Source organism: Rhinatrema bivittatum, chromosome 16 (genome assembly GCF_901001135.1).
Source record: "Rhinatrema bivittatum chromosome 16, aRhiBiv1.1, whole genome shotgun sequence".
NCBI classification, from domain to species: domain Eukaryota; kingdom Metazoa; phylum Chordata; class Amphibia; order Gymnophiona; family Rhinatrematidae; genus Rhinatrema; species Rhinatrema bivittatum.
Window position 1 is genome coordinate 31,500,185 of NC_042630.1, and position 13,266 is coordinate 31,513,450.

At 44.0% G+C, this 13,266-nt stretch overlaps 1 protein-coding gene across 7 annotated transcripts in view; it reads right to left on the reverse strand.

Moving 5' to 3' along the window:
* Positions 1-13,266, reverse strand: part of BOLA1 (bolA family member 1) — a 315,604-nt gene that overhangs the window by 47,850 nt on the left and 254,488 nt on the right. The window lies entirely within an intron of this gene.

Consider the following 13,266-nt stretch of genomic DNA (forward strand, 5'->3'; position numbering starts at 1 on the left):
TACATCTCAATGCAGTAACAATACAGTGAAACTAGCGTTAAGAACCTGTCAAAAAATACAGGAAAAAAGAAGGCATTAACGTGGATTTATATTCACGCCCTCAATCCCCCACCATCTATAGGAATGCCGGTTTTTCTCAGCGGTTGAAAGTGTGCACCCTGTTACACAGCACATATGCTTTTACATACACAGAGGCTGGCCAGTGTTCAGAAATCCTTTTTACACAGGTTAACTCTTTTTTAAGAAGTGCCATACTGGGTCAGACCAAAAGTCCATCAAGCCCAGCATCCTGTCTCCATCAGTGGCCAATCCAGGTCTCAATTACCCAGAAGGGTCCTAGAGACTAGGTCTAATCCTTGCACATAACTGGGATAAGCAGTGGCTTTCCCAAGTCTACAGGGGCTAAAAATGTTTTCTGCCCAATTTCCAGCATCTTCGGATTTCTGCCCTATGACCCCGATGCTATTTTGCTCAGTTACATATGGCCAGTGTTTCACTTTTGTGTGCAAAATTTCTACAAACAGTTGCGTCCCCCAACTCTTCCCTCTGCAACCCTGTGAACAGCCGGGCACTGGTTCCACACAGAAACCAGGTCTGGTGGGTCTATGACGTCTCCAATGACGTCATGCAGGTGTTGGACACCCAGCCACTGGCATGGGATGTCACCGGGAAGAATTTTTTCAATAACAAACGCTGCAACTCTGGAGCACTTGGTAACTGGTACGGCCATCCTTGATTTGTCTTTGCTTGCATGAAATTTTAAAAATTGCTTTTTAATTGATACAGGATGGGTATTGCCATTCATCATGTGGACTTCAGAAACATTACAGTGTCTTTCAATAAAGGGTTCTATACAACCAGGGTTTCAGCCTATGAGAGGTTTAATTCTGTCACTTCTATAATGAACTCAAAGATGAGAAAAGTGTAAGATCTTGGGGGAAGGGTAGGGACTGAAGTACCTTAACAATAAGCCGCATTGTTTACCCTCAGGGGGAGGAAGAGAAGGGATTGGTTGGGTGGCTTCTGACGCCATCAGATCATTGATTAAAGATGCTGGCATTTTCGCTTAGGTTTCTATTGGCGGTTCATGGTTTTTCCCATCATTCCCTTTTTTGGCTGGTGTGGGTTTTTCTGTTTCTGTGCATTCACAATTGCTGTGACCTGCCACATTCCTCTTCTGCCTCCAGTCAGAAGCCTGGTATTATTCCCAAGTAGTATAAGTGAGTGGCCATGCCTTGTGTTTGACTTGCTAACTACTGGCCTCTTGCATCAAACTTGAACTTTAGTGAACTTTTTCTTATGAGGCCATGTCCTCTTTCATCCTTCGTCGGTCAATGAGGCCTGTGTTTTGTGGAAAGGGGTTATGTGGGTGGAAGGATGTTAACAATCTATAAGCCTTCAAGCTCTCAGAAGGGAGTGTGCGTCACAGTAAGAATGACTAAGTTATGGATCATAGGCAGTGTAAATGTGCAAAGAATTTTCTTTAAAATTGCAGAGACCTTCCATAATGTTTAAAAATGTGCTTTATTGACTCCTGCCTTTTTTTTTGTGGTTCTAAACTTTCTAGAGAGACAACTTCATTCAGGAATGCGCGCAGCACTCCAGTAATATCACATATTGCCCCAAAGGAGGAACGAAAAATTAATGTTTTTTCTCAAAATGGCTGCCTGATGCATTAAAATGGCATCTCATGTGACAACATGGCTGACTTTTGATCAAATTACTCAGAAACCCTGTTTTTAAGCAGTAAAAATAAATTGAACTTGTTAAGCTCAGAGCCTGCCAGAGGAATGTTACATGGCATAGAAGTCTTTTGCACATCTGTATTTTCCCCATTGCTTCTCCCACTGATTCCAAATTCTCATCACTTTTCTCTTCCTCTCTGACAACCTAAATTCCTCCTCCCTCTGAATCCTTCTCTTCCACCCCCAAACCTTCCCCCCCCCCCCATCAGTTTAACTTCAGTAAAACAGATGTCCTGAAGCCTACTTGCCAACCAAAATAAAAAAAAGAAAGATAAAACCTTTTAAAAAGCAAAGGGGAAAAAAACAACTGTAGAAAACTCTGAGACCTGGTTAGGGGACAGTCCATACAGACAACGATCTGATAGGTTCCTCAGACCTGGAGGTTCAGCAAACTGTACTTCTTTGTTGCCATCAAAAATAGAGAAGGATATGGGTTGGCATATTGGCCCGGCCCTTTTTTTCTTTCTTGAATTATGACCGACACAGCATCTGTGGCCTCTTCCCTTGAACCTCTGAACAGATCCCAAGATTCTCATGTCAAGGGCTACATCAAATAAATTGGGAGAGCAAGGTGTCCTTTATCAAAGTCTCTTCCTAGCAGTAGGATGGGGTTCAAATGTATTTTCTACGTTTTCATCATGCTTTTATTTTGTTGTATATTTTTTTAGACATCTCTTTTTTTCATCAATATAGAAAAGCCGCTATCCCCTCCTCCATTCGCTCCCTCTTCATTGTAACTTGTGCTTTTGTCACCTCTTCTTTATAATTTTTTTTTTCATCACTAGGATGCATCCTCTACTAAGCAAGAAAAGGATTTCCATTATGGGGCTCCCACCATGACCAACAGCTCTAGAAGATGGCAGAAAACCTGAGATCCTTCTCTGCAAGTCCAGAAAAGGTAAAAGTTGGCATTGCCAAGCCAACGGGTAATGTATCAACATTTTTTTCATATTTTCACGTTCACAAAATCTGATTGACAGCATTTTTTAAACTATGTTTTACAGATCTAGGAAAACATGAATATTTATCCTTGTACAAACTCATTTGGACATGATCTAAAGCCAGTTCAACTTGTTGGAAAAATTTGCAGCCCAAGACTGTGATGTCATCGTCAGCCGCTTCAGAAATTGCTTTCGTGCCATTGGCCAGAGGTGCAGCCAAATAGGCAAATGATCTTTGTCTTGCTGCACGCAGATGATGATGTGCACCCCTTGATTGACCAGCGAGCAATTTATCTGATTTTCATAATATTCAGTGAACTTTTAGAACTGCCCTGTCACAGGCCTATGACATATTTTCTATCTGAGACATCAAAATGAAATGGGGAAATAGCTTGACCTTGGTATGTTGTATAAGGAATGTATAGCAACAGAGTAACATAGAAGTTTAAAAAGAACAATAATCAATCCAATCTGCCCAATTATTTCTAGTCACTCTACCAAGGATACATCACAGCTGCCAGCCTTACAGCATAACCACCTGCAGGATAGTTCTTTTTATCCAAGATAATTTTTGTCTGCTTCTTGTATTGTATACCACCATTCTAGGTAGCTGAGCTTGCAAGATAATCTTTTTTTAGTTCCCCCCCCAATATCTCTCCCCTCCAGTTTCTAACAACAGGGTCCCACAATCACCCAGTCACCAACACCAGCATGGCTTCTTAAGTCCTCATGGCTTTTGAAATATAACATAAGGTCAGTTTACTCATCCGGATGGCTCCCTGCAACCAACCCACTGGTCAATATAAGTTTTACTTGATGATTAACACTCACAAGAGACAGTCACTGGTTAGGTCATTCATAACAAACAAAAGAAAAATGTACATCGTTCTGAAATGATTTTCTTTTGCCTTGGTTCCTATTATTGTCCTTCAGTTTTGATCATCCTTTCCATACAGCATGTCTGGGCAGCTGCAGGACTGCGTGTTGGCCCAAGGGCTGGAAGGAGGAGCACCCTTAGCACTGTTATTTGGCTTACCACATGAGAGTCTTCCCCAGGCCTGAGACAGCACAGCCAAGCCCGATTAGCCCCTTACAGATGGAGGATCACAAATTGAATCTCCTGCAAATATACGCACAGCTGCCTATGGCAGGGGAACCGGCCCTTCTTCAACGTTATTTCATTGGTGAGATAGATGGAATGTGATGACATAGAAAGGATAAGTACCAATGACATAGGATAGAAAATGTATATCTAATATAGAAAAACATACTTAGCAGAGGTTGTGACCAATATAAAGATGGGAACCTCTTCAGGCTGAGTGGGAACCACTGGTGTACGGTTAAGCAAAGGTAAAAGCTACGAGAAGATGTTAGGGGGGAAAAATTGCTATCAAAGGGGCGGTCTCTAGCTCAGCATGTTTAGAAAAGGCAGTGACCAGCATCTGACCCCTGCATTGCAAACCTCCCACCAATGGAGGCGAACAGCTGGGGGTCAGTGGGGTCAGGCGGCTGCCAAAGCTGCAGTCAAAAATAATTTCTCCTGCCAGAAACTATCAAAGCCCGGGGCCGGGTGACCCCATGAGGAGCTGAGCCGTCCTGAGTACTGTAGTGGCAGTGTTTGTACTGTCAGGAGGTCAGGCAGGGTTAATATAGTGTTACCACATATGTGCTACAAATGTTCATTATAAGTACTTAAACAACTGGGGAGGCAGGAAGGCTTGTTTTCTTTCCTCAGGAAGTTATCATGTCATGTGGAAGCAACTGCGAGATTAGACTGCCGGGTGCCCCTCCTTCTGCTCCCTTCGCTAGCGGATGGTGTTCAGTGGCGAATTCTGGTCCATTGTTGTCCCACATTTGGACATCAGCTCTTCACATCTCATTTTTCTCAAACTACCGACATTTGAAGAATTATTAGTCGGCGGCATGTATTCTTTCTAGAGAAACTCCTATTCGGTGTTTCTCTCACTCCTCCACCAGTTGTGTGTCTGGGACTATAAGGCCATCTACTGCCTTGAACAATACTCATGGTCAACCTCTTCTATACAACTGATACCTCTTGTCACCTTGCCATCTAGAAGTAAAACACATCTACAGCTCTTCTGCTTCCTTTAGCCACTACCATCTTAGCACAGCTGCCCAAGGACTAGTTGTTGGAGACATTAGGCTGGTCCTGGCTTTTTGACCCTCTCCTTCCCCTCCACTCCTGTTGCATTCTGTTACCTGCAGATATCAAATTAAAGAAAGAGGACTACAAGTTCCACAATACACTGGGGTATGTAAAGGAAGAAAAGTAATGGCGAAAACTCTTCCCGGCATTGGGCAGCTCTACTCAAATCATCTACTTACTTCAATCAGGAGTCTCTTAAAAAAACATAAGCCAAGGTAATTCAGAGACTCCATGTCATCAGGGACAGCCTGAGCCAGTCCTCATTTTACTCCATTGCTTTCATGGACTTTTCTTAGAGAAACTGGAGCTACAAGTCCACAGAGACAAGAAAAGGAAAACCAAGACTGGCCCGGTCTGACCCACCTGCCAGGCTTGTAGTGCTTCAAAGGGTTGGCGTTGTTTATGATTTCACGTCTTACGGCCAGGGGCACACCTGGAATCACTGTGAGTAGAAGCATGCTTGCTTTCTGCTGCTTACTCCTGTCCACTAATTACTGCCCATCATCTGAAGAATACTAAACAGAAGCATGCCCTCTATAGGTATTTAGCCACTGTTATTTATCAGTGTGGGGCACCCTGTCATGCAACAGCTGTTGGGATGGACTCCATTACTCATGATACATAACCTGATGGCATATCATACCTTCCTTTGCCCGGCCTTTCCACTGCCTGCTGCATTACAAAAAGATATAGACTGACAAGATGGCTTTGGATGGGATCAGAATAATAAGGTGACCATAGTCTTTTTAAAGAGATCTCCAAGGATCAGTCTGGCATCTCATTGGCAGTGTTGCCGGCGGTTATGTGGAAGGTCCATACTTTGATTCCCAGGCCAGCAACGGCTGGGCATACCATGGAGGCAATGTGTTCATAGCGCCTGATGGGAGGGAGGGAGTAACATCTACTGGCTGGATTTAGAGCCCATGATACAGGGTTCCAGAAGAAGCCCTGATACATGGCTCCTGGCCTCAGGACTATTGCTGCAATGATCAGACTAGAAACAGTGTGAGATTCAGAGAGAGAGAGTGTGTCTGTGAACGTGTATGTCAACATCCTATTAAAATAGGGAAAAAATCCCCAGATAGCACCAAATGAAGGCTCATGGTGCCAGGATCCCAGACTGGTGCTGACCTGAGCTAGGAGAAAAAGGAGAAAGGAGGAAATACCAGGCCAAACTCGTGTGCAAATCTGAGCCTCCCATTCCTGTCTAGAGCAAAAAATAACACTTTATTCTCCTACAATACCACTAAACGTTTGCCGTGAAGACAGTTTCACCAATGCACCATCTCCAAGTAAATAAATGTGTTTATGGACAGTGAATACTTAACGTTGGGTTTGCCTAAGGTTGGTGTCAGAAATGCAGCTATGACATCGGTATTTTCACTGCCGGTGAAATGTTCCGGACTGCCCAGTTACTCTTGTCACATAAACCCATGGCCTGAGCTTACAAGCACAGAGGTGCTAGGGCAGGGACGACTAATGTGTAGTGGTGAGGGAGGCATTTTGCTGGAAGGCATGGAATTTGAATTTCAGGAGGGTGGCGCTGCATTCGATCTACGGGAGAAAGAAAGCTGCAGGAGTACAGCACGGATGTTGCACTCCAGGTATGGGGACAGAAGATAGAAGAAGGGACAATGGCTGGCAAAAAGCTAAAGAAGAAAGTTTAAACACAATATATATATATATATATATATATATATATACAGGTAAAAGTCTAAATTGCAATGGATTTTGCTAGTTGCCATTATCTTCCTTCAGAACTTTCTACACCTTGGCTAGCCTTCCTGCCTTTCAGATTGCCCAACTGTAAAAAAAAAAAAAAAAAATGCTTTTAAGTTGTCTTCTACACCAAGTGATCGTTATAGTTGTTGTATTTATTTATTGATTTTGTTATGCCTTTTCAATATTATCCACTCTTCCTGTTAATTATATTCTTCGGTTACTTGTAAGGGCTCCGCCCAAAAGTTTTTGTTCTTTGTGAACCGATACGATGTGCGAACGGCTATCGGTATAGAAGAGACTTTAAATAAATAAAATAAATAAATAATCCTTTGATCCATAGAGTGCACACACACAAGGTACACTGAACTGGAAAAGTATAACAACATAGACTGGTTACATGGCAGCCTACACCAAAAAATGGCTGAATTAGCACACATTTGAGACTTGTGAGCAGTAATGCCAAGCATCGGGCTTCACCCTGTGTTTACACTTGGGAAGAACAGAAAAGAGGGAAAAGGGAAAGGCGTCTGACAGAGAAATGTGTGGTGTAGCTATGCCTCCCTGGCTCTGCCTGGTCACATTTTGTTCTTTGGAATGTGGGAGAGGCATGACCGAACAGGTCACCCAAAGGTCACCAAAGGTCATGACCCCTACTGAGAGATGGGGGCAAGGAGGCAAGACAAGAGGAGCTGTTGTTTTCTCCTTAAGCAAGGAGAATGCCATCATGTGCAAGGGGGGGGGGGGAGGGGAAAAATGGGGCTGGAGGGAGGAGGAACTTTTTTTGTGGGGGGGGGGGTGTAAGTGGAGAAGTTGCTAGAGCAAGCCACAGCCATGAAAAAAAGTAGTCTGGTGCAGATTAGCCATCAAGCTAGGCGTCCATGAAAACTGGAGCTCCGAGTTTAGAAATTCCAGAGATAGACCCAAAAGCTGAAGGCTTAGAAAGAAAACCTCGTGAGCTTAGGCGGCTGATTCTTTAGAGAGCCGATGGCAACGAGGTCTGGAATGTGGGACAGTGCTCATGGTGTTAATTTGTCTTCAGTGATGGGGAGGGGGGGAGGGGTGGATGATTGGTCCTTTACTGAGTCATTTTTCTTACTTCTAAACTAAGTAGGGGCGTACGTGCAACGTGCAGGCGTCCACTGATGTGGGCTGCCATTTAGGACTGGAAGAAACCAAGCTTGGCTCTTCATTCATGGGCACCAGGGTTGCCCTCTCTCCCCACCTCAATCAGCCCAGTCACTGAGGAGGCAATCCTTGACCGAGGGCCACATATCCTGGCTCCCTTCAGATCCCAGCACATGAGCGGGGAACCAGGGGGAGCTGCAGTCAGTGCCTGTTCTGTAGTAACAGGGCTGGAGTTTGGTGTGAGACTGGAAATGTACCACTCGGTTCCCCCCCGTCCTCCCAATTCTCTCTTTAAAGCAAGCATCTGTGTCTAAGGGTAGCTTTTCCACCATGACATTTGGATTTGTTTCCAAAAAAACTCTTCCTTCTTTCCAAGCATTATTATGGATGCCTTCCTTGTTTTGGGTGTCTTAATGAATGACACTCAGACACTCAGACGCAGAGACACACCCAGAAGATAGGACTTTGTTTTTCCGCACTGAATGTAAGTCATGGAAGGGGACAGCCTAGTGCTGAAAAATTATCTTTGTTTCCTTGTTGTCCAGAGCTTAATTGTTAGTTAAAAAATATAGCTCAAGGCAGGCGTCAGAAGGATGGATTTGGATAGCCCTAGGTTGACCCCCCTCTTCCATGTTCCTTTGCTACTAGAGTTTGGGATGGGTTTTCTTGCTTATTTTGGCTCCCTCCTACTTTCTGCAGACATCAACAAGACCTTACACCTTCCCCTCTCAACCCCATCCTGCCCTGCCACATCTAAAAAAGGTCACTTCAGCAGGGACTAAAGGCAGAGGCATGGCGTTGGTGTCGTCACCCAGAGCAGAGTGTACAGCAGAGAGGGTTTTATTCAGGGACCACGGACACACAGAATCAGTGAGCCCATGCACATAGAGACGTGAAATGGCGCCGCTCAGCTAGAATACTTTGGGCTGCTGCCAAGCGATCGGAGCTAATATTTACATGCTAGAGGGAATATGCAACAAATGAGCCAACCACTGACTGGACAAAACACATCTTGTTAGGCACCGAACACGATGACATTCTTCCTTAATAAGTTGTACTGGTGCTGCATGACAGTTCATTCTGCCCAGATTTCCATCAGCCAAATCGGCTGCATTTTGTTTCCTATCTAAAGCAGGAGGACGATCATATCTCTGCGACGAACAGGTTACACGCGGCTATGTGCAAAAGGCCCAGGCTTGAACAAATATCCGTGGCACACACAGCAAGACCCCATTCCTCATGGGGAGGAGCACCCCACAGAATTTCCTCCGCGGTGGAAGCCATGCCAAACAGGAACTGGCTGTGTAGCCGGAGGCCATAAATTCAAGCCCTCGCCCATTCTTTTCTCTGGGTCTGACCCAGTCATGACACCAGTTGCCACTGTCACTTTTCAGGCCTCTCTGGAAGTCAAATATAGTGCCACGAATTGTTATTCTTCTAGGGCTTTGTTATGTCCCAGGTCGCACGAGCTTGGAGTTCACAGCCTGAGCAAAGGCCCTGATCTTCTGGCTTTTACACCAGGGCAAGACGCTGAGGCATTTATCAATCCTTTCGTCTCCGGGGATGACAAGGTGTCTCTGTATTTTCAGTTGGTTCGAGAGGCTTCTCTAGACAAGCAGAGAACAGGGATAAAGGGGGAAGCAAAGGGAAAGAGGACAAGTAATAGGGCCTGCTGTCAACTGAGTTTCTTCAGCCATTCCAAAGGCGTTTTGGTAACAGACCTTGCTGGGTACAGTGGCAGTCCCGCGCACACTCTCCGTTGCTTTCAAATTTTAACCACGAAGGCCGCCAAAATGTCTGGTTGTCAGTATCCCAGCAACTGCAGCCATTGAAGCACGGGGGACTAGATTGACTCATGGCAAAAGGAACACGCTGATCCAGGCTGTGGTTTCAACTTCTTGTGTGCATGGAAAGGTAATTCTGATATCCCTAAAAGCAACAGAAACTACAAGTGCACGCACCACTTTAGCTCCCAGCTGTGAGTTACAGAAGCTTGACCACTTGCAGAAAATCATTCTCCTTCCTATGTGCCATTGGCTGGAAAGCATAGCCAAGCTAACCTGCCATCCATGCAAACCCTCCCTCGGTAATTAATAAATCGACTTCTTTAGGCTTCCCCAGCACTGACTCAATTGGCACATTAACAGAAAAAGTCCCACTTTGTTCCTTAGCTGTGACAAGTATTTCTGATGGCACAAATCCTGTATTTATTTTGATAGTGAAAGATGTTTAGAATCTTGACAAGCAGAGCAGTGCGGTATCTCTAAGGCAGAGTGCAGGGAAAGGACATCACATAGTTTCATTAACATTTTAATACTTAATAACTCTCAAAAGAAGAGGGTGCTACCCATCACAGTTTCCCCCAGAAAAGAACATTCTGACACCGGTCAAAGAACAAAATAGTCCTCCTCAAGCTCCTTGACCACCCACGATATGGACAGTCCACCTGTATTGAATACACTCTTCTGTTGATGCATTAGTTCGTCGAGCTCTTGCACTACTCATGTTTGCGCCCATCTACACATTTTTCTATTAAATGTATATCCCAAGTTACACTACCCCTATTTAGCTAGTACCCATATTTATCCACGTTACTTTGTCGAGTTACTGTTGCTTATGTAATATTTATTGATGTTCCTATGTTCAGAAACTCTGTTTATTGTAACGCCTTAACCGCGACAGTTTTGTTCTTTGGAAACCGACCTGATTTGATACTTGTATTAAGAAGGTCGGTATATAAAAATCCTAAATAAATAAATAAATAAATAAATAAATAAATAAATAAAACTTAATAACTCTCAAAAGAAGAGGGTGCTACCCATCTCAGTTTCCCCCAGAAATGTGCCTTCTCATGAGACAGACTCGGGCCCATGTCTTTGTCTACCTGATCTACCAGTTCAGCACTGGCCACACTCAGAGCTAGCTAAAGGGGAACAGAAGTCTCAAAGGGATCTCGGGGGTAAAGTTTTGTCTTGATCAATGTCAGTGCGGAACATGGACAGGCTACGTCAGTGACTGCATATACTTGCTGGTGCCTTCACCAATCCAAAAGCGATGGATGAAGGCTTGTGTATTTGGGCAAAGCACTGTCCAATTGGCCCAGTTTGGGGGAAATTAAAATCCACTGTACCCTCGCAGTGCCCCATGTGGCTGCAAATGGCATGTCAAACCCTTCCTTGAAGAGACCAACGCATTGCTGAGCATCTGTCAGTACACATTCGCCATTTTGCCATATCTGAGGGACTTGTCTGCTAAATAAAACTCTGGGGTAACAACGCTTTGGTATAGTTTTGATGTCAGTCCAAAGGTATCAGTTTGCATTCACACCTAGTTTTGTTTATTTCCCTCATTGTGAAGTTTGTGAAAGGGAGTTGGCTGAGTTTCAGCCACAGCAAAGTTGACCCACAGGATATATTTTGGAAAGTGAGAGCCTGTGCTTGTTCTCACTGTATCTACCCTTCCAACAAAGACCCTTTAATCCTTGGACAGAGCACCTTCTCTTTCTTTAACAAGCAAGGAAATGCTGACTCTGCACAGCCTGTAAATAGCTCTCACTTCATAACAGCAGCACCAGAGGCATTCAGTGTGACTGCATCACAGGTCCCTCTAAGCTCAGTGCATCAGTAACATTTGGATCATCACTCACAGGTTTTACATGGTTGCTCACGTACATTTTTCTTTGTGCTATATACAGAAATGCAACCCTAATACTGGCATTCAAAAATGATTGGTTTAAAAAAATTGTTTACATGAAAACAAATCTGCACACACCTCGAAGGGAATATTGCCCAGCACTGTAGAAGAGAAAGTATCATGCTTATAAGCCTTCTCCTTCCCCAAAGAAAATACAGGATCCTAGAATGGACTGCAAGGAACCTACACCCTCAGAGAGTTTTTACAGTCTAAAGTCTGGTGTAGGATGATTTAATGGCTTGCCGAATCTATGGTGGAATTAGAACTCGGGTCTCCCAGTTTCATAATTTGCACTCTTACCCACTGCACTACACTGAAGATCCTTTATATGAAAATCCTAAAGGAGACGCTTTGAGTCTTTTTGCAGGGCTCCAGTCACTTTGAATGAACTCTGGTCAGACCGGTCCAAAACAGGGCAAAGGGCAAAGAGCATGTGAGACAACGCAGCTGACATCTGAATTAGGAATTTCACAGCACAGTGGTTAGAGAAAGAAGGTTTTATACATTTTTGACACCTTCCTAATTCAATGCTCTGGACATACCTGAGAGCCAAAATTTAGCAAAGGATCATTAAGCCCAGGGACCCCCTTTTCAACCTTATAAATTACCCCAAAGCCAGCAGGCAGCCGTTGGAAGCACTGACCTTAGCAAAAGGATTTCACTCCATCTCCACAGATAAAGGTAATGAATTTCACCTAAAAAGGATCCCAAACAAATTTATGGTGCTGGTGGCCCCTTGCCCTCCGCCTGAAATGAATAATGGGTTTTCGAGAGAAGGATTTTACGAGCAATTATAGGGAACAGCTTATTTACAGTCCCCTTTGACCAACCACATAGCTAAAAAGGATTTCTGGGATGAAATGTGTCTACGGGCATCAGGACGCCACTTACTACTAAAAAAAATATCTCAAGACGATTTCTTAGAAGAGTGTGAGGAAGGTCCAGTGGAATTTGGAAACAGCCAGTTTCTGAAGGCTATGAATTGTCTTGACAGTAACACTCCAATAGGTAAAAAGGAATTCTTAAATATTTTTAGGTTGAATAACGATAGCATTTCCAAAGTAGTTGTTCCTACAGCCTCTTGGTACCGCTGCAAAGTTGAATATGGTGTGGCACATATTCAAAGACATTCTCCTTATGCAAGATCACCCATTTATCACTTATCTACCCCACCCACCTCCCCGGTGGTACCTCCCAGCTGTCTGATATTTGAAAGTTAAGCAACTTGAGATGCGAGTTCGGAGTAAGTCTGAAAGAGAGGATGAAAGACTTAGGAAAATTGTTGGTTTGCATACCGGATATGTGCAAGTTCTGCTTAGAGATGTGTTCACCCTCGCTGCTGTTGTACCCTCTCCCTCACACCTCCTCCATTTTAGATGCCAAACTGACTGGCTTGGAAAGGGTTGTTTTGTACAGAGACCCAAGGGAGAAGGGAACCCACTTGTAGCTGCTTCTGAACCTTCCCTCCCTGCCCCACTGCACTAGGGGCCTTTTACAAACCTGAATTTATGCCACTGTATTCTAGTGTCCGTTCAGGTCCCCAAGCATATCCTATGGGGAAAATTGCCAATTTTGCACAAATCACTCAGCACCTTTGAAAAGTGGAAAAGTCTGATGAACCCCCCCATCACACATACACAAAGCCTAGCCATTTCAAAATTATAAGACATCAGAATACATATAGATCTGATAAGTCTGTTTGCACAGAACCAAGGCTAAAAAAAAGAAAAAGGGATTCTAAATATGAACATGGTCAAGGGCATAAGAAAAATATGAGCTTGTGGGGGGAGGGAGCCACTGGATGCTCTACAACTATCTGTGACACAAATTTGAATAAAATTGTATGAGCTTTCAATTAGGCATAGTACATCAA